The sequence below is a fragment of the Microcaecilia unicolor genome, chromosome 14, assembly GCF_901765095.1.
Source record: "Microcaecilia unicolor chromosome 14, aMicUni1.1, whole genome shotgun sequence".
Lineage (NCBI taxonomy): Eukaryota > Metazoa > Chordata > Amphibia > Gymnophiona > Siphonopidae > Microcaecilia > Microcaecilia unicolor.
The window spans coordinates 46600691-46627066 of record NC_044044.1 but is presented as its reverse complement, the minus strand read 5'-3'; the positions used below and the strand labels follow the sequence as shown (position 1 = coordinate 46627066).

Sequence of the window (26376 nt, the reverse complement as noted above, 5' to 3'; positions counted from 1 at the left end):
AAGGTCCACTAACAAGCCCCAGGGCAGAGTGGGTTTAAGCCAAACATGAAAAGATAAAAAGTAAAATGTGAGGGCAAACAGTTGCAGGCATAAGTAATGAAAAGGAAGGGGCAAATCTGAAGGTTTTCCAGAACATTGCTTGAATTTGCCTAGACTAATGTTAGATACTACAATATGTATCTTACTAAATGGGGTTCTTTCACTTGCCAGTGTTATACACTAGCAACCAGTGGAACAGTGGTATTTGTCATGCTCTTCAGTGGCAGCTGCTAATTGAAATGACAAGGGAAAGGATGAAGACAGAGGGGACCACACATTTAGGGGACTGTAACTTTATCCCTAGGTCTTCATTCTAAGTTTGATATGTTACTGCTTTTGAATACAAGGACTGCACTGTGTATGCTAATCATGTGATCTGCTCAAAGGTTACTGCACAAGAACACACTATGATTACTTCCAAAGTAATCATAGTGTGTTCCTGTGCAGTAACCTGGATCTAATCCCTGGTGGATACCCAGCTGACCGTATCTGGACATTTACCCTCCTCACCATTGAAATCAGTTACAAAAACGACTTATAGGTTCGCTAACACCCATTGCAAACTGTTTGTTTTAAAAACTATTTCCATGTATTATTATTATTTGTTACATTTGTATCCAACATTTTCCCACCTATTTGCAGGCTCAGTGTGGCTTACATAGTACCGTAGAGGCGATTGCCAATACCGGTTTGAACAAATAGAGTGAGGTAGTGATAGAGCAAAGGTCAATGTGTGATAGGCACATTGGGAATCGTAAGGAGGAAGAGTTAAATTATGTCCAGTTCTAGCTTTGGTTTCGTTATGCCGCTGGATTAAGGCATCTAGGTTGGATCGCTAGGGTATGCCTTTTTATGTAATTTCATTGTGTCCCCTGGTCTTTTATACTTCTATCTGTCCCAGAAACACCAAAGAAAGACCATGATCAAATATATAATTTCAAGCTCATTGTTGATTTAATCTTGAATTAAGAATGTGACTGTTGGGCAGACTGGATGGACCATTCAGCTCTTTATTTGCCATCACTTACTGTGTTACTGAAACAGTACAAGGGGCTCTGATTGCTTATGGCAAATCTTTGTTCAGCAAGGGGCAAAACGCTATTCAGTTCGCGCTCTCATTGGCATTTGATCTGGTCGATCACAATCCTTTGTTCTTTCATCTGAGTTTGAGAGTAAGTGGGGTAGTGCTCTCTTGGTTTAGAGGCTTTTTGGCAGTACATAGTTATATGGTGAAAAGGGTAAATTGTTTTTCCACCAGTTGGAGGCCAGGTTTGTGGAGCGAATGCTCCTTCCCGCCCATTGCTCAAATTCGGTCTCCTCGGTGGTTCTTTTTCTGCGTGAAGAGAAGGTGCTGTTGAAGGAACTGGGTTTTTGTTTTGTTTTTTTAACCTTTCCTTTATTTTACGTAGTTTTGCCCCGTTTTAAGTTTTATTGTTTTTTCGTCATCTGGCCGCTTTTAAGCCCTGGCTTAATCCGGAACTTCCCCATTTCTTTTCGTTCTTTTTTTTTTTTACCGTGCCATGCCCCTTTTTCTGGCACCATCGTGTTTAATTTTTCTGATGAAGTCCATGTCCACAAAGATTCCCAGTGGCTTCAAGCGCTGTACCCAGTACAATCGAACAATCTCAGCGAAGGATACTCATTCTTGGTGTCTGCAGTGTCTTGACCATAGCCCTGCCAACTGTGTTCTCTGACTGCATGGAGAAGTTTTCCTGAGAGGCTCAGCAAGAGAGGAGTTTTGGAGCCAAGTTCGCTTCCTCGGCATCGACATTGAGCATTGCACCCAGGATCAGGAGAGTCGGTAAGCATGGCTGCTACTAGACCTGTAGACACTGCGAGAAGTGAAGCATTGAGTAGGTCTCCATCTGCCTCAAGGCCTCCTGCTGTGCAGGACCCCTGGGACCATCCATCAGACCCAAATGAACAAACCTTGATGCGTATGTATACTTGATGATGATCACATTTATCGCTGATGATGCATCTTGTGAAAAGAACATGAGCTGTTCTGAAAAAAGAATGTGGAAAATGAGACCTTACTTTCCATAAAGTGGTCTGAATTGTGATAATACCAAAGTGATGTTGAGCAATGTGTGAATGTACAATCCAGTATAATGAAAATGAAATAATCCATATCTGTAATGGTGTTTTAGTGGGGTATGATGATAGTGTGAATATCTACAGAATGAAATAGGAATAATAATTCAATGTAATATAGGAAAAACCTAATCATGGATATGTATAATTCATGTGGTTATGAAGTGTAAATTAATGGGATAAAAGCAAGAAGACTACAACGGTGTGTTAAAAACAAGCAGACTGCAGTGGTGTATGAAGAAAAATTCCTGGTACCAGTGTGGCCATCCTCAGCGGAGAGTGCTAAGGAGTCTATGTAGATGACTATTCAGGTGCTCGAGCTACCCCAAGTCCCATCTCTGCCCTGTCCATCGATTGGAGTTTATAGGAGACCTGCTCAACACACAGAGGGTTCGAGCCTATCTCCCGGAGACGAGACTGAGACCTCTCAGCGGGTCACAGCTTGGCAGATGTTGAGATTGTTGGGCCACATGGCTTCCACAGTGTACGTTACACCCACTGACACGTCTTCATATGAGATCAGCTCAATGGACCCTGGCTCCTCAGTGGTACCAAGCCACGGGGAGTCTAGAAGATGTCATCCAAGTGTCCCCAAAGCTTGTACACTCTCTTCACTGGTGGACAATTCGATCCAGTTTGACTCTGGGACTTCCTTTCCAAATTCCTTAGCCTCAAAAAGTGCTGACAACGAATACGCATCTCCTGGGATGGGGAGCTCATGTAGATGGGCTTCACACTCAAGGTACTTGGTCCTCCCAGGGAACTAATCTTCAGATCAACCTCCTGGAGCTTTGAGCGATCTGGAACGTGCTAAAGACTTTCAGAGATCGGCTGTCTCACAATTGTTCTCATCCAAACAGATAGGTTGCGATGTATTACACCAACAAGCAGGGGGCCACTGGATCACGCCCTCTGTTTCAGGAGGCCATCCGAATGTGGCATTGGGCTTGCCAACATGGCATGTTCCTTCGAGCCACGTATTTGGCATGCAAAAACAATACCTCGTCCAACAGGTTGAGCAGGATAATGCAACCTCACGAGTTGTGTCTCAATAGGGACATAGCCTGCAAGATCTTCAGAGTGTGGGGCACCTCCTCAGATCTTTTTGTCACTCGGATCAGTTACACGGTCCCTCAGTTCTGTTCCAGGCTTCAGGCCCACAACAGACTAGTGTCAGATCTTCCTCCTCAGTTAGGAGACAGGTCTTCTGAATGCGTATTCTCCGAGGACAAGCAGGCTGCTTGTTCTCACTGATGGGTGACCTCCACGGCAGCCCCTCCAATCGGAAACTTCACTAGCAAAGTCCTTTGCTAGCCCTCGCGCGCCCGCGCGCACCGCGCATGCGCGGCCGTCTTCCCGCCCGAAACCGGCTCGAGCCGGCCAGTCTTCTTTTGTCCGCACTCGGTACGGTCGTGTTTTCGCCGTGTCGAGCCCCGGAAAGTCGACCTCGCGCGTCCAATTTGTTTTGAACGTGTTTTTTTCCTTCGGGAAAGCTTTGTCCTAGTCGGGAAGTGCTCCGGAAACCCCTCGCCGGGTTTCGTGTAAATCCTCCCCGTACTTCTAGCTTTTTTGCCCCGGTAAGTTTTCTTTCGTCGTCGGGGTAGGCCTCTTTTCGGCCTCGGTCGAGATTTTTTTCTCCCTCTAAATTTTGGTGCTCCAAATTTCGCCATTTCGGCTTTTGATTTCGCCGGCGTGATTTTTCCGCCCATGACATCGAAGCCTTCCAGCGGCTTCAAGAAGTGCACCCAGTGCGCCCGGGTTATCTCGCTCACTGATCGACACTCGTCGTGTCTTCAGTGTCTGGGGGCCGAGCACCGCCCTCAGAACTGTAGTCTGTGTTCCCTGCTTCAAAGGCGGACTCAGGTAGCGAGACTAGCCCAGTGGAACGTGTTGTTCTCGGGCTCTTCGTCGGCATCGGCACCGGGACCTTCGAGTGCATCGACGTCGTCAGCGTCCAGACCATCTTCCTCGGCCGCCCCTGCATCGAGTGCATCGAGGCATCGGGCCTCTGCATCGGCACCGAGACATCGGATAGCTGCATCGACGTCGGTGGTACCAGGACCTCGTCTGCTGATGTCGTCGGACGGTGGTGCATCGGGTGGAGTGCAGGTGAGGGCTGTCCATTCCCCTGCTGGTGGCGGTGAGCCCTCGGGTGGGTCTCCTCCTACCCCGAGGGCTCCTGCGGTACAGCCCCCCCGAGATCGACCTTCTTCAGTCTCGGCCCCGAGGAAGCGACGGATGGATTCGACGTCCTCCTCGTCGGTGCCGGGGAGCTCCGGTGACATGCTTCGGAAGAAATCGAAGAAGCATCGACACCGGTCTCCTCCCCGTGTCGGCACCGAGAGCTCTGGGTCGCCGAGGGATTCGGCACCCAGCAGGCATCGGCACCGAGAGGACCGCTCACCCTCTGTTCAGGAGGTGTCGATGCGCTCCGCTCTGGACAGCCCGGAACAGCCTCCACGCCCGGAACAGGTTCTGACGTCGACGCCTGCATCGACCTCTCAGCCTTTCTCCGCAGCCACTCTAAACGAGAGCCTCCGGGCCGTTCTCCCAGAGATTCTGGGAGAGCTGTTGCGCCCTACCCCTCCGGTACCGGCGGTTCTTGCGCCTCCGGTACCGTCGAGCGTGGCGCCGGCTGGCCCATCGCCCAGGTTGAGGTCCCCGACGTCGGTACCGCGTGCGGTGCCGACCGCGGCCACCTCCCAGGAAGGCTCCCCGACTACGTCGGCGGAGGGAGCTTCGCCGATGCGGGCCAGGGAGTCTACCTCTCGACGCCCCCATCGTGGACGTGGCTCCACAGAGTCGAGCAGGGCGAGGTTGCAGACACAGGTCCGTGAACTTGTGTCTGACACCGAGGGTGAGGCCTCGTGGGAGGAAGAGGAAGATCCCAGATATTTCTCTGACGAGGAGTCTGAGGGTCTTCCGTCTGATCCCACTCCCTCTCCTGAGAGACAGCTTTCTCCTCCCGAGAGTCTGTCTTTTGCCTCCTTTGTCCGGGAGATGTCTACGGCCATCCCCTTCCCGGTGGTTGTGGAGGACGAGCCCAGGGCTGAAATGTTTGAGCTCCTGGACTATCCTTCTCCACCTAAGGAAGCGTCCACTGTTCCCTTGCACCATGTCCTGAAAAAGACATTGCTTGCGAACTGGACCAAGCCATTAAGTAATCCCCACATCCCCAAGAAGATTGAGTCCCAGTACCGGATCCATGGGGACCCAGAGCTGATGCGCACGCAGTTGCCTCATGATTCTGGAGTTGTGGATCTGGCCCTAAAGAAGGCTAAGAGTTCTAGGGAACATGCTTCGGCGCCCCCGGGCAAAGACGCTAGAACCTTAGACTCCTTTGGGAGGAAGGCCTACCATTCCTCTATGCTCGTGTCCAAGATCCAGTCTTACCAGCTCTACACGAGCATCCACATGCGGAACAATGTGCGGCAGTTGGCGGGCTTGGTTGATGCTCTTCCCCCCGAGCAAGCCAAGCCTTTTCAGGAGGTGGTCAGGCAGCTGAAGGCGTGCAGAAAATTCCTGGCCAGAGGAGTTTATGACACTTTTGATGTTGCGTCCAGGGCCGCTGCTCAAGGTGTGGTGATGCGCAGGCTCTCATGGCTGCGTGCCGCCGACATGGAGAATAGACTCCAGCAGCGGATTGCGGACTCGCCTTGCCGTGCGGACAACATTTTTGGCGAAAAAGTCGAACAGGTGGTAGAGTCTCTCCACCAGCGGGACACCGCATTCGACAAGTTCGCCCGCCGGCAGCCTTCAGCTTCTACCTCTACAGGTAGACGATTTTTCGGGGGAAGGAAGGCTGTTCCCTATACTTCTGGCAAGCGTAGGTACAATCCTCCTTCCCGACAGCCTGTGGCCCAGGCTAAGCCCCAGCGCGCTCGCTCTCGTCAGCAGCGTGCGCCTCAGCAAGGCCCCGCGGCTCCCCAGCAAAAGCAAGGGGCGAGCTTTTGACTGGCTCCAGCAGAGCATAGCCGACATCCAAGTGTCCGTGCCGGGCGACCTGCCAGTCGGGGGGAGGTTGAAAGCTTTTCACCAAAGGTGGCCTCTCATAACCTCCGATCAGTGGGTTCTGCAAATAGTCCGACAGGGATACACCCTCAATTTGGCCTCAAAACCTCCAAATTGTCCACCGGGAGCTCAATCTTACAGCTTCCAGCACAAGAAGGTACTTGCAGAGGAACTCTCCGCCCTTCTCAGCGCCAATGCGGTCGAGCCCGTGCCATCCGGGCAAGAAGGGCTGGGATTCTATTCCAGGTACTTCCTTGTGGAAAAGAAAACAGGGGGGATGCGTCCCATCCTAGACCTAAGGGCCCTGAACAAATATCTCGTAAAAGAAAAGTTCAGGATGCTTTCCCTGGGCACCCTTCTCCCCATGATTCAGCAAAACGATTGGCTATGCTCTCTGGACTTGAAGGATGCCTACACACACATCCCGATACTGCCAGCTCACAGACAGTATCTGCGATTTCAGCTGGGCACACGCCACTTCCAGTACTGTGTGCTACCCTTTGGGCTCGCCTCTGCGCCCAGGGTGTTCACAAAGTGCCTAGCTGTGGTAGCAGCGGCGCTTCGCAGGCTGGGGGTGCACGTGTTCCCTTATCTCGACGATTGGCTGGTGAAGAACACATCCGAGGCAGGAGCCCTGCAGTCCATGCAGATGACTATTCGCCTCCTGGAGCTATTGGGGTTTGTGATAAATTACCCAAAGTCCCATCTTCTCCCAGTGCAGAAACTCGAATTCATCGGAGCCCTGCTGGATTCTCGGACGGCTCGCGCCTATCTCCCAGAGGCGAGAGCCAACAACTTGTTGTCCCTCGTCTCGCGGGTGCGAGCGTCCCAGCAGATCACAGCTCGGCAGATGTTGAGATTGCTGGGCCACATGGCCTCCACAGTTCATGTGACTCCCATGGCCCGCCTTCACATGAGATCTGCTCAATGGACCCTAGCCTCCCAGTGGTATCAGGCCGCTGGGGGTCTAGAGGACGTGATCCACCTGTCCACGAGTTTTCTCGAATCCCTGTATTGGTGGACGATTTGCTCCAATTTGACTCTGGGACGTCCCTTCCAAATTCCTCAGCCACAAAAAGTGCTGACCACGGATGCGTCCCTCCTGGGATGGGGAGCTCATGTCGATGGGCTTCACACCCAAGGAAGGTGGTCCCTCCAAGAAAGCGATCTACAGATCAATCTTCTGGAGTTGCGAGCGATCTGGAACGCTCTGAAGGCTTTCAGAGATCGGCTGTCCCACCAAATTATCCAAATTCAGACAGACAATCAGGTTGCCATGTACTATGTCAACAAGCAGGGGGGCACCGGATCTCGCCCCCTGTGTCAGGAAGCCGTCAGCATGTGGCTCTGGGCTCGCCGTCAAGGCATGGTGCTCCAAGCCACATATCTGGCAGGCGTAAACAACAGTCTGGCCGACAGGTTGAGCAGGATTATGCAACCTCACGAGTGGTCGCTCAATTCCCGTATGATGCGGCAGATCTTCCAGGCGTGGGGCACCCCCCTGGTGGATCTCTTCGCATCTCAAGTGAACCACAAGGTCCCTCAGTTCTGTTCCAGGCTTCAGGCCCACGGCAGACTGGCGTCGGATGCCTTCCTCCTGGATTGGGGGGAAGGTCTGCTGTATGCTTATCCTCCCATACCTCTGGTGGGGAAGACTTTGTTGAAACTCAAGCAAGACCGAGGCACCATGATTCTGATTGCTCCCTTTTGGCCGCGTCAGATCTGGTTCCCTCTTCTTCTGGAGTTATCCTCCGAAGAACCGTGGAGATTGGAGTGTTTTCCGACCCTCATCACGCAGGACGAAGGGGCTCTTCTGCATCCCAACCTCCGGTCCCTGGCTCTCACGGCCTGGATGTTGAGGGCGTAGACTTTGCCTCTTTGGGTCTGCCAGAGGGTGTCTCCCGCATCTTGCTTGCTTCCAGGAAAGACTCCACTAAGAGAAGTTACTTCTTTCATTGGAGGAGGTTTGCCGTCTGGTGTGACAGCAAGGCCCTAGATCCTCGCTCTTGTCCTACACAGACCCTGCTTGAATACCTTCTGCACTTGTCTGAGTCTGGTCTGAAGACCAACTCCGTAAGGGTTCACCTTAGTGCAATCAGTGCATACCATTACCAAGTGGAAGGTAAGCCGATCTCAGGACAGCCTTTAGTTGTTCGCTTCATGAGAGGTTTGCTTTTGTCAAAGCCCCCTGTCAAGCCTCCTACAGTGTCATGGGATCTCAATGTCGTTCTCACCCAGCTGATGAAACCTCCTTTCGAGCCACTGAATTCCTGCCATCCGAAGTACTTGACCTGGAAGGTCATTTTCTTGGTGGCAGTTACCTCGGCTCGTAGAGTCAGTGAGCTTCAGGCCCTGGTAGCCCAGGCCCCTTACACCAAATTTCATCACAACAGAGTAGTCCTCCGCACTCACCCTAAGTTTCTGCCAAAGGTTGTGTCGGAGTTCCATCTGAACCAGTCAATTGTCTTGCCAACATTCTTTCCCCGTCCTCATTCCTGCCCTGCTGAACGTCAGCTGCACACATTGGACTGCAAGAGAGCATTGGCCTTCTATCTGGAGCGGACACAGCCCCACAGACAGTCCGCCCAATTGTTTGTTTCTTTTGATCCCAACAAGAGGGGAGTGGCTGTAGGGAAACGCACCATATCCAATTGGCTAGCAGATTGCATTTCCTTCACTTACGCCCAGGCTGGGCTGGCTCTTGAGGGTCATGTCACGGCTCATAATGTTAGAGCCATGGCTGCGTCGGTAGCCCACTTGAAGTCAGCCACCATGGAGGAAATTTGCAAAGCTGCGACGTGGTCATCTGTCCACACATTCACATCTCATTACTGCCTGCAGCAGGATACCCGACGTGATAGTCGGTTCGGGCAGTCAGTTCTTCAGAACCTGTTTGGGCTTTAGGATCCAACTCCACCCCCCGAGGGCCCTGTTTGTTCTGTTCCAGGCTACACTCTCAGTTAGTTGGTAAATTTTTTAGGTCAATCTCAGTTATGTCCTCGCCGTTGCGAGGCCCAATTGACCAATGTTGTTGTTTTGAGTGAGCCTGGGGGCTAGGGATACCCCATCAGTGAGAACAAGCAGCCTGCTTGTCCTCGGAGAAAGCGAATGCTACATACCTGTAGAGGGTATTCTCCGAGGACAGCAGGCTGATTGTTCTCACAAACCCGCCCGCCTCCCCTTTGGAGTTGTGTCTTCCCTTGAAGTGTATTGTCTTGCTACATACTGGACTGGCCGGCTCGAGCCGGTTTCGGGCGGGAAGACGGCCGCGCATGCGCGGTGCGCGCGGGCGCGCGAGGGCTAGCAAAGGACTTTGCTAGTGAAGTTTCCGATTGGAGGGGCTGCCGTGGACGTCACCCATCAGTGAGAACAATCAGCCTGCTGTCCTCGGAGAATACCCTCTACAGGTATGTAGCATTCGCTTCCTCAATACCTCTAGTGGGAAAAACTCTGTTGAAACTTAAGCAAGACCGCAGAACCATGATTCTGATCACGCAGAACTGGCTGCAGCAGATTTGGTTCCTCCTTCTGGAATTATCTTTCGCAGAATTGTGGAGATTGGGGTGTTTTCCGACTCTCATCACACAGCATGAGGGGTCACTTCTACATCCCAACCTCCAGTCTCTGGCTTTCACAGCTTGGATGTTGAGAGCCTAGAATTTGCTTCTTGGGTCTTTCAGAGGGTGTCTTCAGATTCTTGCTGGCTTCCAGGAAAGATTTCACTAAGAGGTGTTACTCTTGTGAATGGAGGTGGTTTGCCATCTGGTGTGAGAGCAAGGCCCTAGATCCCCTTACTTGACCCTGCTTGAATATCTTCTACACTTGTCAGAGGCTGGTCTCTAGACCAACTCTGTAAGGGTTCACCTTAGTGCAATTAGTACTTATCAATGTGTAGAAGGTAAGCCCATCTCTGGATAGCCTCTAATTGTTCACTTCATGAGAGGTTTGCTTTTGTCAAAGCCCCCTGTCAAACCACCACTTGTCTGTGCCTTAGTTTAGGGTTATACCTGTTGCTGTAGGCAGGTTACACCCCTCTGTGCCTTGTTTATGTATGAAGGTATATACGTTTTGCTTTGATTTCCTCCTCTTTCTGTATAGGGATCCTCTGTGTTTATCCCACGCACATTTGAATTTTGTCACCATTTGTCACCCAACCATCTCCACCGGCAGGGTATTCCAGGTATAATGTTTGCACAATACAGAGTATATTAAGTATGTGTTCCTGTTAGAACTAGTTTCACTAGAAGTTGTGACCGTGACATCATAGAAATGCACCATTGTATCGGGTGCTGCACGTCCTTGAGCAAGTCGCTTAATTCACGTTCTATTCCATAGACTGAAAAAATCCAGGTAGATCATTGTATTGTGCAATAAAATAAACACACATAACCATTTAGGGGTCAGATTAGCTCCTCAGCTCCAGCTCACTTCAGGACAGCAAGCTGAGTCTGCAGTAGCTGAATGGTTATTCAGATTTATATGAAATACAAAGACTTAAACAGAGTGAGAGCCAATAACGCTGATTGCAATAAGTGCAGCCCGAGAGATTGGAAAGCTACTGAGCAGTCGTTCCAAAGCACTGGTGACACCCTGACGCAGGTGCATGAGTGCCAAAATGGCCCGTGTTGGGTCTTTGATTAAATGACTCTTGTTCCATTCCCGAAGGCCTTTTTGTGCTTTTTTTTTTCTGTGAAATGTATAATTGCACATAATTCTTTCATACATGGTACACATACAAGGAGGACAATTTAGTGGAGGAGTGGCCTAGTGGTTAGGGTGGTGGACTTTGGTCCTAGGGAACTAAGGAACTGAGTTCGATTCCCGGCACAGGCAGCTCCTTGTGACTCTGGGCAAGTCACTTAACCCTCCATTGCCCCATGTAAGCCGCATTGAGCCTGCCATGAGTGGGAAAGCGCGGGGTACAAACGTAACAAAAATAAACAAATAAAATACAAAATCATTTACCATGCTAGTTGAAAACTGGTCTCACTTGGTAAGAGGGTAAACTGAGTTGTGTAGCTCTATTTTACTTTGACAGCAGCTACTATTTGTTGCACTGCCCCCCCCCCCACACACACACACACACATCACACCATGTGACCACCGTGTACCTAAAGATTAAGCTGGCCCAGCCCATGCCAGCTATCTTGATTTGATTTATTAAAACTTAATTGCATTTCCTCAATATAATAGCAAAGCAATGTACAGTATCAAAATAAGAAAGAAATATTGCTCTGTACCCTGGTGCCATGTATTAATTGTGTACTAGTATGTTGACTGTACAATAATTGTTCTGGTTTCATAGGCTTCCCCTAAACGAACCAAGGAAGCAGAAGATCGAGCAGAGGAGAAGGTAGAAAATGAAGAGCCCGCCAAAGAGGTGGAGAACAGTAGCAAGCCCCATGATTTGACAGATGCCACAGAGAAACGAGAGAGCCAGGAAAGCCACATTGTTCCTGCTGAAGAGAACAAAGATCACGAGGAGAGGTACATGCCCCTTGCAGGGGAGGGGGCAGAGAAGATGGAGAACTAGAAAAGGTACAAGCTGAAGAGTAGTAAATCACCGGGACCTGATGGTATTCATCCCAGAGTATTAATAGAACTAAAAAATGAACTTGCGGAGCTACTGTTAGAAATATGCAATCTGTCCCTAAAATCGAGTGTAGTACCGGAAGACTGGAGGGTAGCCAATGTTACTCCGATTTTTAAGAAGGGTTCCAGAGGAGATCCGGGAAATTATAGACCGGTGAGTCTGACGTCGGTGCCGGGCAAGATGGTGGAGGCTATTATTAAGAATAAAATTGCAGAGCATATACAAAAACATGGACTGATGAGACAAAGTCAGCACGGATTTAGTGAAGGGAAGTCTTGCCTCACCAATCTAATGCATTTTTTTGAGGGGGTAAGCAAACATGTGGACAATGGGGAGCCGGTTGATATTGTATATCTGGATTTTCAGAAGGCGTTTGACAAAGTGCCGCACGAAAGACTCCTGAAGAAATTGCAGAGTCATGGAATCGGAGGTAGGGTATTATTATGGATTAAGAACTGGTTGAAAGATAGGAAGCAGAGAGTAGGATTGCGTGGCCAGTATTCTCAGTGGAGGAGGGTAGTTAGTGGGGTCCCGCAGGGGTCTGTGCTGGGTCCGTTGCTTTTTAATGTATTTATAAATGACCTAGAGATGGGAATAACTAGTGAGGTAATTAAATTCGCCGATGACACAAAATTATTCAGGGTCGTCAAGTCGCAGGAGGAATGTGAACGATTACAGGAGGACCTTGCGAGACTGGGAGATTGGGCGTGCAAGTGGCAGATGAAGTTCAATGTTGACAAGTGCAAAGTGATGCATGTGGGTAAGAGGAACCCGAATTATAGCTACGTCTTGCAAGGTTCCGCGTTAGGAGTTACAGATCAAGAAAGGGATCTGGGTGTCGTCGTCGATGATACGCTGAAACCTTCTGCTCAGTGTGCTGCTGCGGCTAGGAAAGCGAATAGAATGTTGGGTGTTATTAGGAAGGGTATGGAGTCCAGGTGTGCGGATGTTATAATGCCGTTGTATCGCTCCATGGTGCGACCGCACCTGGAGTATTGTGTTCAGTACTGGTCTCCGTATCTCAAAAAAGATATAGCAGAATTGGAAAAGGTACAGCGAAGGGCGACGAAAATGATAGTGGGGATGGGACGACTTTCCTATGAAGAGAGGCTGAGAAGGCTAGGGCTTTTTAGCTTGGAGAAGAGACGGCTGAGGGGAGATATGATAGAAGTGTATAAAATAATGAGTGGAATGGATCGGGTGGATGTGAAGCGACTGTTCACGCTATCCAAAAATACTAGGACTAGAGGGCATGAGTTGAAGCTACAGTGTGGTAAATTTAAAACGAATCGGAGAAAATTTTTCTTCACCCAACGTGTAATTAGACTCTGGAATTCGTTGCCGGAGAACGTGGTACGGGCGGTTAGCTTGACGGAGTTTAAAAAGGGGTTAGATAGATTCCTAAAGGACAAGTCCATAGACCGCTATTAAATGGACTTGGAAAAATTCCGCATTTTTAGGTATAACTTGTCTGGAATGTTTTTACGTTTGGGGAGCGTGCCAGGTGCCCTTGACCTGGATTGGCCACTGTCGGTGACAGGATGCTGGGCTAGATGGACCTTTGGTCTTTCCCAGTATGGCACTACTTATGTACTTATGTACTTATGTACTTATGTACAGAGGGCAACAGAATGAGAAGTGGAGTGGAATTTCTCCTTTATGAATAAAGGCTAAGCAAGTTAGGGCTCTTAATCTTAGACTACTACTACTACTACTTATCATTTCTATAGCGCTTAGACAAGAAATTGCTGAGGGATTATGATAGGCTTATAAAATCAGGAGTGAGATGGATCAAGGTAATAAGGAACAGTTCTTCAAACAGTCTCGCACAATAAAGCTGTGGAATTTGTTGCCAGAAAATGTCAAGCATATAGTATAGCTCAGTGGTTCCCAAACGTGGTCCTGGAGGCACTCCAGCCAGTTTTCAGGATATCCACAATGAATATTCATGACTTCCTCTTACGAGCTCCCCTTATTTCAGTCTATTCACTGTATAAGAATTAAACCACAATCTGGTGCATGCAAATCTCTCATGAATATTCATTGTGGATATCCCGAAAACCTGACTGGCTGGAGTGCCTCTAGGATCAGGTTTGGGAACTACTGGTATAGCTGATTTTAAACTAGTTGGGAAAGCATGGCTCATGGAATACTTTCTATTGCCTCTGTGTGGTTATGTATGTGTATTTGACCTGGAGGGCAGTTTGAATAGACCAGTACCCAAGCATTCTGTTGATTTGGAAATAATAATACATTTTCGCATTTGGTGTCATTTTATCTGACCATTAGGTGTCTTAACAAATTTCAAAGGTTGGATTTTAAAGGTACTGTATGTAGTCTGGTAAATAGAAAACAGAGACCATCAGCCTAAACAGTGAAAGAAATATATCCCAAAAACAAGTGGTATCCATATTATATATTAAAAAAAAAAGTAAGAGATTCCAAAAAACTTTAATAAAAAGCTGTTTACATATTTTTTAATAATCAGCTCTTTATTAATCCAACAATATCCACAGTCTCTCCAGCAGGGTTGAGCCCCCAAGGAAAGATAGTGAGTAATCTCATACAGACATCTTAAAAGATCAACTCCAAACTGCCATAATTATTTACTCTTTGCTCCAAAAGGTTGGATTTTTACAGTTTAACCAATAGTAAACACACATAGTCACTAGGTGTCACGGTACATAGCAATCTTTAAAAAGCTACAGAGTTCAGTCACTAACTTTCACAGTACAATCTAAAAAAAAAAAAAAAAAAGTGAACCACAAAGCGGCACGTGGCAGCAGAGGGGTTTGAGGGTAGATTATGGGTTACTTGGTGGCTCTAGCATACCTAGGACGGGGCGGTGGGGGTGGTCTGCCCTGGGTGCCGGCAGGGAAGGGGGTGAGCGGAGCAGGTGCTCGCTGTCAGTTCTGCCGGTCCCCTGCCCTGGAACAGGAAGTTGACGTCTAAGGGGACAGGGGACCGGCAGAGCCGACAATGCACACCTACTCCACACACCCTTTCTTGGAGGAGGGAGGTGTGCATGCGTTCCACCCCGGCTACCATATAAAGTAGGTACACTGCTGCTTGGTGGGGAAAGCATGTAAAGTAGGTCTTATATATGTGCACATAGAGATTTGAAAGAATTCTATATGTGTTGGCTCTGTGTGCATTTGTTACGGGACAGTAGAGAGGAGGTGAGAGGCAATTTAAAAGAAGCAATTCCCTGTGTGTATTAGTTTCTGTAGTGCAGAACTACTCCCATAGAAATGCGTCAGCCCATTTATTTGGGGGAGGAGGGGTTGAGGGTTTCTCAGAGGGCAAGCAGACTTGTTATTCTCGCAAGTGGGTTGATGTGATCCAGCGTCTCCTGGTTTGGCAAATTTACCAGAGGAAATATTTAGAGCTTTAAGGAGCATGAGCAGCACACTTGTGCGAGTGCCTTCCCGGCCGCAGTGCAAACTTTCTTTTCGTCCGCTTAAGAAGAAGCTGGGTTTTTTTGTGTGTGTTTCTCTCACACGCTCGGTAGATCTGTTTTCGAGTGCCTTTTCGGTGTTTTTTTTTTTTTTACCTGCTTACTTTCCCTTTTTTTTCCGTGTTTTTCTGTGTAAAAAAAAAATTTGGTTTCTTCCCTTATTTCTAGTTTTGGTCTGCCCTGTGTTTGTTTTCTTTATTTTCGACTAGGGCCGCATTTAGGCCTGCCTGGCAGGTTTCCTTGTTTTTTGTGCCTTTTTCCCCTTTTTAGGCACCATCGTGACTTTTGATTTCACCAAAGCCATTTTTCCTTCCATATCATCAAAGACTCCCAGTGGCTTCAAGTGCTGTACCCAGTGCAACTGGACCATCTTGGGAAAAGACACTCAATTGTGGTGTCTTGGGCCCAACTATAGCCCTGCCAGCTGTGTCCTGTGTCTTCGTATGAAGAAAAGGACTCAGCTTTCCTAAGAGGCTCAACGCGAAAACATATTTGGGTCCCGGTCCAGTTCTCTGACATCAGCATTGAGGTTGCAGGTGTCTGCTTTGAGTGCTGCACCGGCATCGGGAGTCACGGTAGGGATGGCTGCTGCGAGACCCTGAGACAAGGCCCCTGCTGCTCCCCAGCAAAAGCAAGGGACAAGCTTTTGACTGGCTCCAGCAAAGCATAGCCATAGTCAAAATATCTGTTCTGGATGATTTGCCATTTGGGAGAGGTTAATGTTTTTTTAGCACAATCAGGTACATGCAGAGAAACTCTCCGCCCTTCTCAAGACCCATGCGGTCGAACCCATTCCACCAGGGGAAGAAGGGCAGGGATTCTATTCCAGGTACTTCCTTATGCAGAAAAAGACGGGGGGTGGGGGGTGTCCAATCCTAGACCTAAGGGCCCTGAACAGATTCCTAGTCCGAGAAAAGTTCAGGATGCTTTCCCTGGGCACCCTTCTTCCCATGATTCAGGAAAACGATTGGCTATGCTCACATCTCGGTGCTCCCAACTCACAGGCAGTACCTTCGATTCCGCTTGGGAACTCAGCACTTTCAGTACTGTGTACTACCCTTCGGTCTAGCATTCCAAATTCCTCAGCCACAAAAAGTGCTGACGACGGATGCATACCTCCTAGGGTGGGGGAGCTCATGTAGATGGACTTCATACTCAAGGAGTTTGGTCTTTTCAGGAAACAGGTCTTCAGATCAACCTCCTGGAATTACGAGCGATCTGGAATGCTCTAAAGGCTTTCAGAGACCGGCTGTCCAATCAAATTATACTAATTCAGACAGACAATCAGGTTGCAATGTACTACACCAACAAGCAGGAGGGCACCGCATCTTGCCCCCTCTGTGTCAGGAAGCCGTCCAGATGTGGCTTTGGGCTCGCCGTCACAGCATGTTTCTCCAAGCCACTTATCTGGCAGGCGTAAACAGTCTGGCCGATAGGTTGAGCAGTATCATGCAACCTCGCAAGTGGTCACTGAACATGGACGTTGTCCGCAAGATCTTCTGAGAGTGGGGCACCCCCTCGGTGGATCTTTTTGCCACTCAGACCAATCATAAGGTCCCTCAATTCTGTTCCAGGCTTTAGGCCCACAACAGACTAGCGTCAGATGCCTTTCTTCTACGTTGGGGGACAGGCCTTCTGTATGCATATCTTCCGCTCCCACCCACCCCCCTCACTCTCTCCTCAATCTCTGGCTGACTACTTCCACGACAAGGTGCAGAAGATCAACCTTGAATTCACTACCAAGCCACTTTCTCCTCTTCACCCTTTAACCCACTCCCTCAACCAACCAACCCATGCCTCCTTCTCGTCTTTTCCTGATATCACCGAAGAGGAAACCGCCATCACCGAAGAGGAAACTGCCCACCTTCTTTCCTCCTCGAAATGCACCACCTGTTCCTCTGATCCCATCCCCACCAACTTACTAAACACCATCTCTCCTACTGTCACGCCCCCCCATCTGTCATATCCTCAACCTCTCTCTCTCCACTGCAACTGTCCCCGACACCTTCAAGCATGCTGTAGTCACACCACTCCTCAAAAAAACCATCACTAGACGCTACCTGTCCTTCCAACTACCGCCCCCATCTCCCTCCTACCCTTCCTCTCCAAGATACTTGAGCGCCTGCCGTTCACAGCCGCTGCCTTGACTTTCTCTCCTCTCATGCCATTCTCGATCCGCATCAATCCGGTTTTCGCCCCTTACACTCGACAGAAACGGCACTCACTAAAGTCTGTAATGACCTGTTCCTTGCTAAATCTAAAGGTCACTACTCCATCTCCTCCTTGACCTATCCGCCGCTTTTGACACCGTTAACCATAATTTACTTCTTGCCACACTGTCCTCTTTTGGGTTCCAGGGCTCTGTTCTCTCCTGGTTCTCCTCTTATCTCTCCCACCGTACCTTCAGAGTACACACTCATGGATCTTCCTCCACCCCCATCCCGCCCATCCTCAGGGATCGGTACTCGGACCCCTTCTCTTTTCAATCTACACCTCTTCCCTGGGTTCGCTGATCTCATCTCATGGTTTCCAATATCATCTTTATGCTGATGACACCCAGCTTTATCTCTCCACACCAGACATCACTGCAGAAACCCTGGCCAAAGTATCGGCCTGCTTATCCGACATTGCCACCTGGATGTCCAACCGCCACCTGAAACTGAATATGGCCAAGACCGAGCTTATTGTCTTTCCACCCAAACCCACTTCTCCTCTCCTTCCACTCTCTATTTCAGTTGATTACACCCTCATCCTCCCTGTCTCATCTGCCCGCAACCTCGGAGTCATCTCCCTCTCCTCTGCGCATATCCAGCAGACAGCCCAAGACCTGTCGCTTCTTCCTCTATAACATTAGCAAAATTCGCCCTTTCCTCTCTGAGCACACCACCCGAACTCTCATCCACTCTCTCATTATCTCTCACCTTGACTACTGGCCTCCCACTTAACCATCTATCCCCCCTTCAATCCGTTCAGAACTCTGCTGCACGTCTTATCTTCCGCCTTGACCAATATGCTCATATCACCCCTCTCCTCAAGTCACTTCACTGGCTTCCGATCAGGTACCACATACAGTTCAAGCTTCTCCTACTAACCTACAAATGCACTCAATCTGCAGCCCCTCATTACCTCTCTACCCTCATCTCCCCTTACGCCCCTACCCGAAACCTCCACTCTCAGGACAGATCCCTTCTCTCAGTACCCTTCTCCACCACCGCCAACTCCAGGCTCCGCCCTTTCTGCCTCGCCTCACCCTATGCTTGGAATAAACTTCCTGAGCCCATACGCCAAGCCCCCTCCCTGCCCATCTTCAAATCCTTACTCAAAGCTCACCTCTTCAATGTTGCTTTTGGCATCTAACCATTATACCCTATTCAGGAAATCTAGACTGCCCCAATTTGACTGACTGCACACTTTGTCCTTTAGACCACCCTTCAACATCTTCTGTCCTTCTGTGACTGTTCTCTTGTGCTTGACTGCTTAAATATTTTAAATTTAAATGCTTTACTTTTTGTCTATTAGATTGTAAGCTCTTTGAGCAGGGACTGTCTTTCTTCTGTGTTTGTACAGCGCTGCGTACACTTTGTAGCGCTCTAGAAATGTTAAATAGTAGTAGTAGTAGTAGTAGTAGATTGTAAGCTCCTTTGAGCAGGGATTGTCCTTCTTTGTTAAATTGTACAGCGCTGCGTAACCCTAGTAGCGCTTTAGAAATGTTAAGTAGTAGTAGGGAAGACTCTGCTGATACTCAGGCAAGACTGCAGAACCATGATTCTGATAGCATCTTTTTGGCCCCGTCAGATCTGGTTTCCTCTTCTTCTGGTCTTGTCCTCCGAAGAACCGTGGAGATTGGACTGTTTTCCGACCCTCATCACTCAGAACGAGGGGTTGCTTCTTACATCCCAACCGCCAGTCTCTGGCTCTCTCTCGGCCTGGATGTTGAGAGCCTAGAAGTTGCCTCTTTAGGAGTTTCTCAGAGGGTGTCTACCGAGTCTTGCTTGCTTCTAGGAAAGATTCCACGAAAAAGAGTTATTATTTTAAATGGAGGAGGTTTGCCGTCTGGTGTGACAGCAAGGCCCTAGATCCTTTTTCTTGTCCTACACAGACTCTGCTTGAATACCTTACTACTACTACTTATCATTTCTATAGTGCTACAAGGCTCTACACTTATCAGAGTCTGGTCTTAAGACTGACTCAGTAAGAGTTCATCTTAGTGCAGTCAGTGCTTATCATCAATGTGTAGAAGGTCAGCCTATCTCTGGACAGCCTTTAGTTGTTTTTGGGGGTTTTTTACATTTGTACCCCACGCTTTCCCACTCATGGCAGGCTCAATGCGGCTTACATGGGGCAATGGAGGGTTAAGTGACTTGCCCAGAGTCACAAGGAGCTGCCTGTGCCTGAAGTGGGAATCGAACTCAGTTCCTCAGTTCCCCAGGACCAAAGTCCACCACCCTAACCACTAGGCCACTCCTTCACATGTTCGCTTCATGAGAGGTTTGCTTTTGTCAAAGCCCCCTGTCAAACCTCCACCGGTGTCATGGGATCTCCCTTTGAGCCACTGAATTCCTGCCATCTGAAGTACTTGACCTGGAAGGTCATTTTCTTGGTGGCTGTTACTTCAGATCGTACAGTCAGTGAGCTTCAAGCCCTGGTAGTCCATGCTCCTTATGTTAAATTTAATCATAACAGAGTAGTCCTCCGCATTCATCCTAAGTTCTTGCCGAAGGTGGTGTCGGAGTTCCATCTGAACCAGTCAATTGTCTTGCCAACATTTTTTCCCCGTCCACACACCCGCCCTGGTGAGGACAAGTTGCACACCTTGGACTGTAAGAGAGCATTGGCCTTTTACGTGGAGCAGACAAAGCCCTATCGACAGTCCGCCCAGCTGTTTGTTTCTTTTAATTTCAACAGGATGGGAGTTGCCATCGGAAAACGCACCATATCCAATTGGCTAACAGATTGCATTTCCTTCACTTAGCCCAAGCTGGGCTGACTTTAGAGGGCCATATCACGGCTCACAATGTTAGAGCCATGGCTGCGTCAGTGGCTCACTTAAAGTCAGCCTCCATTGAAGAGATTTGCAAGGCTGCAACGTGGTCATCAGTCCACACATTCACATCTCACTACTGCCTTCAGCAGGATTCCTGACGTGACAGTCGGTTTGGGCAGTCGGTGCTGCAGAATCTGTTTGGGGTTTAGAATCCTAGGCCCTTTTCTGTTCCAGGCTGCACTCTCACTTATTTTCAGGTCAATCTCAATTATGTCCTCGCCGTTGCCAATGTTCGTTGTTTTGAGTGAGCCTGGGTGCTAGGGATACCCCATGCGTGATGATATTCAGCCTGCTTGCCCTCGAAGAAAATGAAGATACATACCTATAGCAGGTATTCTCCGAGGACAGCAGGCTGGATATCATCACAACCCACCCTCCTCCCCTTTGGAATTCTTATCCTTTTACTTTTTGTATAACTGAGGGAAGCGCGCGGGTGTCGCCGGTGGGAAGTCACTTGCGCATGCGCAGTGCGTTTGTCGCCGCACGTGCTGCGTCGCTCCCGAACTTTCTACAACTTTGTTGTTAGACTTCCGGTCTCCTGGGCCGTCGTGGACGACGACCCATCAGTGATGATATCCAGCCTGCTGTCCTCGGAGAATACCGGGCTACAGGTATGTATCTTCATTTTCTTTGCATTGATACCCAGCAGGTACATTGTGCCTGCACTAGGCAAATAAGGTTAATAGTATGCCTTGCATTATCTGATGCCTGTTGCTTACGTATTTCCTGTTACAGGCTTAAGAACATTTTAGCTTAGCTATTTTTAAACAAATATAGCTGTACAATGAAAATAAATGAGGGGAACCTGCTGGATCCATTGTAGGGTATGAAGGCACATTCACTAACGAATCTAAGGAGTCGTCACAAAGTGCTGTTGATTTCCCAGGAGCATTATTTACATGTTTTATTGTTTGTAAACTGCTGAGACCTGTAGGTCTAAATTTCCTTGGCATGGTAACTTTAAAATAAAATTGTGCCCTTTTTCTAATGAATTGTCAAATCCCTTAATCTAAGTGCAGTAGGTGCTTTGCAGTTTTAAGGGGAAGACCTACCCATAGCATAGCCTGTTGATCAGTATAATATTGGAGCCCTGCAAAACCCTTTTTAAGAATGACCACATCTGTTTATCTACTAGGATAGTGGTTCCCAAATCTGTCATGGGGGGAACCCCAGCTAGTCAGGTTCTTAGGATATCTGCAAGTATTCATGAGTTATATTTGCATGTAATGGAGCAGTGCATGCAAATCTAACTCATGAATATTCATTGCAGATATTATCATGTTTTGGAACCACTGTGCTAGGATTTGGAAAAGCCCATGATGAACATTTGAGCTCTAGTATTTTCCTCATAGTCACCATGCCTCTAGTCATATGCCTTAGCATTTTTTTTTTTCAGTTTGAGCTCTTTATTGAATACTTCTGAAAGACAAATCAAAGCAGCTAAATTAAACCCCACTCTCTCTTTCTCACAGTCTGTAGCTGCGAGCGTTTTGAAGATGAGCTGGTTCTTCCAAACCAGTTGTTACTGCTGGGCCCGACTGGATGCTTCTAAGCAAGAAATCAAAAGACAAAAGAATCAACCAGACTTATCAGCTCACCATGCTTGCAACTCAAAAAGAAACAGATGAAAATTTAAGTTCTGACCCAGCAGTTGCCAGAGGTGTATGCTTGCAGTAGTGATTTCTAGGGTGTTGGTCAGGTCACTTAAAAATAATTTCATGCCTTGCAAATGTTTTTTTCCATGAATTACTTATTAGAATTTCTTTGCCCTTCCATTCACAGCAGTCTCTTTCTTCCCTGCCCGAGGTTAAACTCACATTTGGTATGAAAAAAAGGGGGTCATGCCACCTCTTTGGCATCTGGCACACCCTCCAATAAATTAAGTGATTGCTTTTTTTAATGCATTTTTTAATTGTGATTGTTTCTGCTATGTACGTTATTATTTTTTTTAATATGTAAAGCTGGAAATCTGCTACTCCAGTGGTGTCCACATTGTAATTTGCCCAGTTAAAAGAAATCCAAGAAAAATCTAGGACCAGAATATGTGTTTTGGGAATCTCCGCAACTCATGGAACTTGTACTTTATTTTTAGAAGTTGGATACAGTGCTTGATCTGTATTTGTGTGGAAGCCCCAGTCTGACCTGTTTTTCACTGCTCAACCCTGTTGTCCTATGGTTGTCATAGTTAGCACAAGTATGTAGGTGCAGCACACCTTGGGCTTTGTTTGACAGATGAATTTGAAGCCAGATTAAAACTATTTTTTAAAGGGTCCTCTACTTAGCTCTGTTAAGTAATCAGTTTGGGAGGCACCAGTGATGTGCCATCCACACCCAGTTTCTCAGTTTCTTCTGTTCACTGAGGACAAAAGACAGAGCAAACCTGTTCCCAGCATGCATGGCAGCCCCGGCGCATGCCACCCAGTCTGACACAAGCTTAATGCTTCAGTTGCTATCTCACAATGAAAAATACAACTTGAAAAAAATGCAATGTTACTAACGCATTATTCTGCTTCTGTGGGGTTTAAATTCCATATAAAGAAGCTTGAATCAATGGATAGCCAGCCTAAATAGAAATCTAATTTTCCAACCCTATTTCCTTTTTTTTTTTTAATGTAAATGGTTAAAACCAGAAATTCTGCACAAGTAGTTAGATTGGGGTGACTTTAAAATTTCTGCCTTGCAGTCTTTAATGTGGCCTAATATCTAATCTACAGACCTCTTTGATTTTGTATTAGAATGAAAAAGAATTGTGAAAAACGATTGTGTGTATAGCTGGGGTTAGTGGAATTAGTGAAGGCAGATGCCCACTGCATGCTCTTCTGTCAATCTGTGGGGTGGTGGTTTAATAACCACAGCTACAGAATTAGAATTTTCTCTACTTCCTTCTCTGAGGTGATGGCAGCTGGGGGAGGGGAGCTTTTAAATCCATTTGTGTTGTGCTTGTGATCAGAGAAGTTGTTAATCACAATGATGAAAAATATATCAATATAAGAACCTATCCCCAACAGAATTTACTGGAAGGGATTATGGTGTATACGGTAGTCGTTGCAGACAAAGCTTTAAACTCTATTTTGGTTCTTTAAACACATTTCTGCTTAGAGGCATGCTCCAGGGTGTTAAAGGCAGAAAATGTTCATCTGTATAATATTTATAGCTGCACAATGTGGAATACATTCATCCACTTGTAAAAATGAAAAGTAAAAAGAAAGTTTGTTAAAAATTTTAAAGAAAAATGTACATTTTAGCATTTTACTTTTGATAAAAGTATAGCGCAAGAACTAGTGAAAAAACCTGAACACTAAGTGGAATCAATTTGTGAAAATGTTTCTTAATGCAGTACATAAAGAAAAAAAAAGTAATGTATTTTAATAAAACTGCTACCGAAGGAGGCTTTAGAAGCTGCCTTGACAATGATGGACAAAAGTCCCAGGCAGGAGCTGTCCTGACTGTTGGGTCCAGTATCTTGGTTCTGATGTCGTCAGTCTCCTTAGAGTGCTACTGGGCTTGTCTTTAATACCAGCAGGTATGTCTGTATCCGTTGAGGACTAGGAATTGTATATCTGCTAAGATTCAGCAATTGGTTTTTCTAGTACAGGTCTGGAAAGTATCTGTGATAGTACAGCTGGTTTTTGATAAGTGTATCTGCCCTTCCCCTCCTCCCCAAGTGTGAGGAATGGTAATAAGGGCAGTAGTAAAGACTAATGTGCAGAATCAGGACATAGTTTCTGCCCTCCTCTTCAGAAGTTTAATTCACAGGGGGTGGGGTGAAATTGCATACTATTTATGTACCACAAACCCGGAAGGCGAACAAGCTATGTTCTGCCACGAAGTGATAGTGATAAATATTATAGAAAATCCCCAAAGGAGAGACAATATAGTTTCAAAGTCCGTCAATCCTAAAACAAGAATGAAGTGATAGCGAGCAGCAAATCCTATAAGACGCTGCCTGATCATATCAAACATTCTTGAGCTTCTGTTCCGCCTCCAATCTGCTGGGTTGTTTTTGTTTTTGTTTTTTTGTAACTGGAGAGCTGGAAATTAAAGCAGCAGTATATGGGCAATTCAAAGGTCTCATCCTTGATGAAGCGCTCACTGTTCACCACTGGAGAAGCTATTTTATAGAGTTTTATTCCAAAAGTTTACTTTTATCACCAAATGCATTAGCTTAACTCTTCTTTGGCACTGATCTTATAAAAGGTCACTACCTTTCAGAGCCTTTTCTTCATTGTGAAGCTGTCGGGAAGGTTGTAGATGCTAACTATAAAAAGGAAGGATCACAGAATAGCAGAGGACTGAGAAAATCACAAATGTTTTCATGTGCAGGAAAGAAGCTAGACAGCTATGTTTTGATGTTAAGTGAGCAAAACATCTGATTCAAGACTAGATTTTAGTGTAGACTTTCTCTTGTCCTGCAAAAATATAGCATTTTGAGGGGTCCTTTTACTAATGTGTGGTAACTTAATTAATGTGCATTAAGTTCCATGCAGCCCATAGGTACACAGTGGGCTGTGTGGCATTTAAGAGAGCTTGCTATAGACAAAGCATGGCAGCGAGCAAGTCTACTAGCCAACAGCCAAAAGAAAACAAACTGCTCGTTAACATAAATGGCAAAAGAAATCCATGGCCTTGGGTAGTCAATGGGAAAGAAAAAAGAAAACCGAACTGGTGTGCACAGAAGAAATGAATAGGATTAACTGCTGTTAGCCAGTGCCAGATACTCTGTATCATGACTAATTGAGGCTAGCAGTTCGTTACATCAGGTACCCCACTGGCGTTATCAAGCATTTAGATATCTGTCCCTCTGCAAATTTGAACTTTGGCCTCTCAAATAGGGTTTGGTTTTCATGGGCTCCTGGGTACACTAAACTGTTGCATACTTCTGCTGTACAAAGCATTAATGTATGAAAAAAAAATTGGGAGGGGGGGGGTAGCGGGTCTCTGCGTTCACACATGGTCACAGACAGAAGGGAAATACAGATATTAAATCCAAGCCCTAATCTTCATTTGCACAGCATACTGCATTGAAAAAAAGAACAGTTTTTTTTAGGTAATGTTTTTTTCATAAAACAGAAAAAATGCAAAAAAAATCCTTTTAATAAATAGGAATTAGCTGGAGAAAATCATTGTTTTAGTTAATGACTTCTTTGTAGGTTGCTTTACCTTTTTCTTTCTTTCTTTTTTTTTTTAAACTTGTGTCTTTCTTGACTCTTCTTCCTGCTTTATGATGTAACCATATTAAATTTGTAACATATAGAGGAAATTTTAAAAAGACCGGAGTGGGCTCTATTGAGGTTGTGATGAATACACTTGTTGCATTTAGTGTTTGGAATAGTTCTAAAAAACTAGATTTCAGTTTCTGAGAACAATAAAAATGTTGATTAATAAGTGGTTTGTCTTTTCTTTCCCTTACTGTGCATTGCACCATAGAGGAGCAGCACCTGCTTCACTAAAGAGCTAAACCACCAACTAGGGATGTGTATTTGGTGCATTTGAGCACCTAAAAAAAATTGAAATCCATGCTATTTAGAAGTTGCCTCTTTATTTTATGTATTAGGATTTATTTACTGCCTTTTTGAAAGAATTCATTCAAGGCAGTGTACGGTAAGAATATGTCAAACATAAGTAATAGACAATTAACAGCAGTAAAATATTCAAATAATATTCAAAGCCTAGCTTGCTGTGTGCCAATTTTGCACTACTACTGGGCTACCGTAGGATCCCAGTGTGCACCATTATTTGAGTGTCGGAGGTGTGCCTGGTGGTAGGCAGTACCACATGCTGTTCGACTACTACAGGAGCCCTTACCACCTCTTAAATAGGAGGCAGCAAGGGCGCCCCCTAGGAAATGGCTGCACAGCTAGCAGTTAACTTACTCCATAGCCATTTCCTTTATATGGAAAAAAAAAACAAACTTTTACCTGCTGCAGTAAAACCCTTTTCCTGCAGCTTAGTAAAAGGGTCCCAATTTGCATAATGTGTGTGTGAGATTACAAAACCTGTGGCTTCTCAGCTGTGTAGTCCTTTGGACTATAGATTGGATGTGTTCCAAGGACGGGGTTGAAATCCACTGTTTTAAACCAATCAGCTAGGTTTTCAGGAGAGCCACAGTGAAGAGCCATATGGGGACTACATGTACTG

At 46.9% G+C, this 26376-nt stretch overlaps 1 protein-coding gene across 6 annotated transcripts in view; it reads left to right on the top strand.

Moving 5' to 3' along the window:
* Positions 1 to 26376, top strand: part of HDGF (heparin binding growth factor) — a 303843-nt gene that overhangs the window by 75066 nt on the left and 202401 nt on the right. The gene's annotated exons all lie outside the window — the stretch shown is intronic.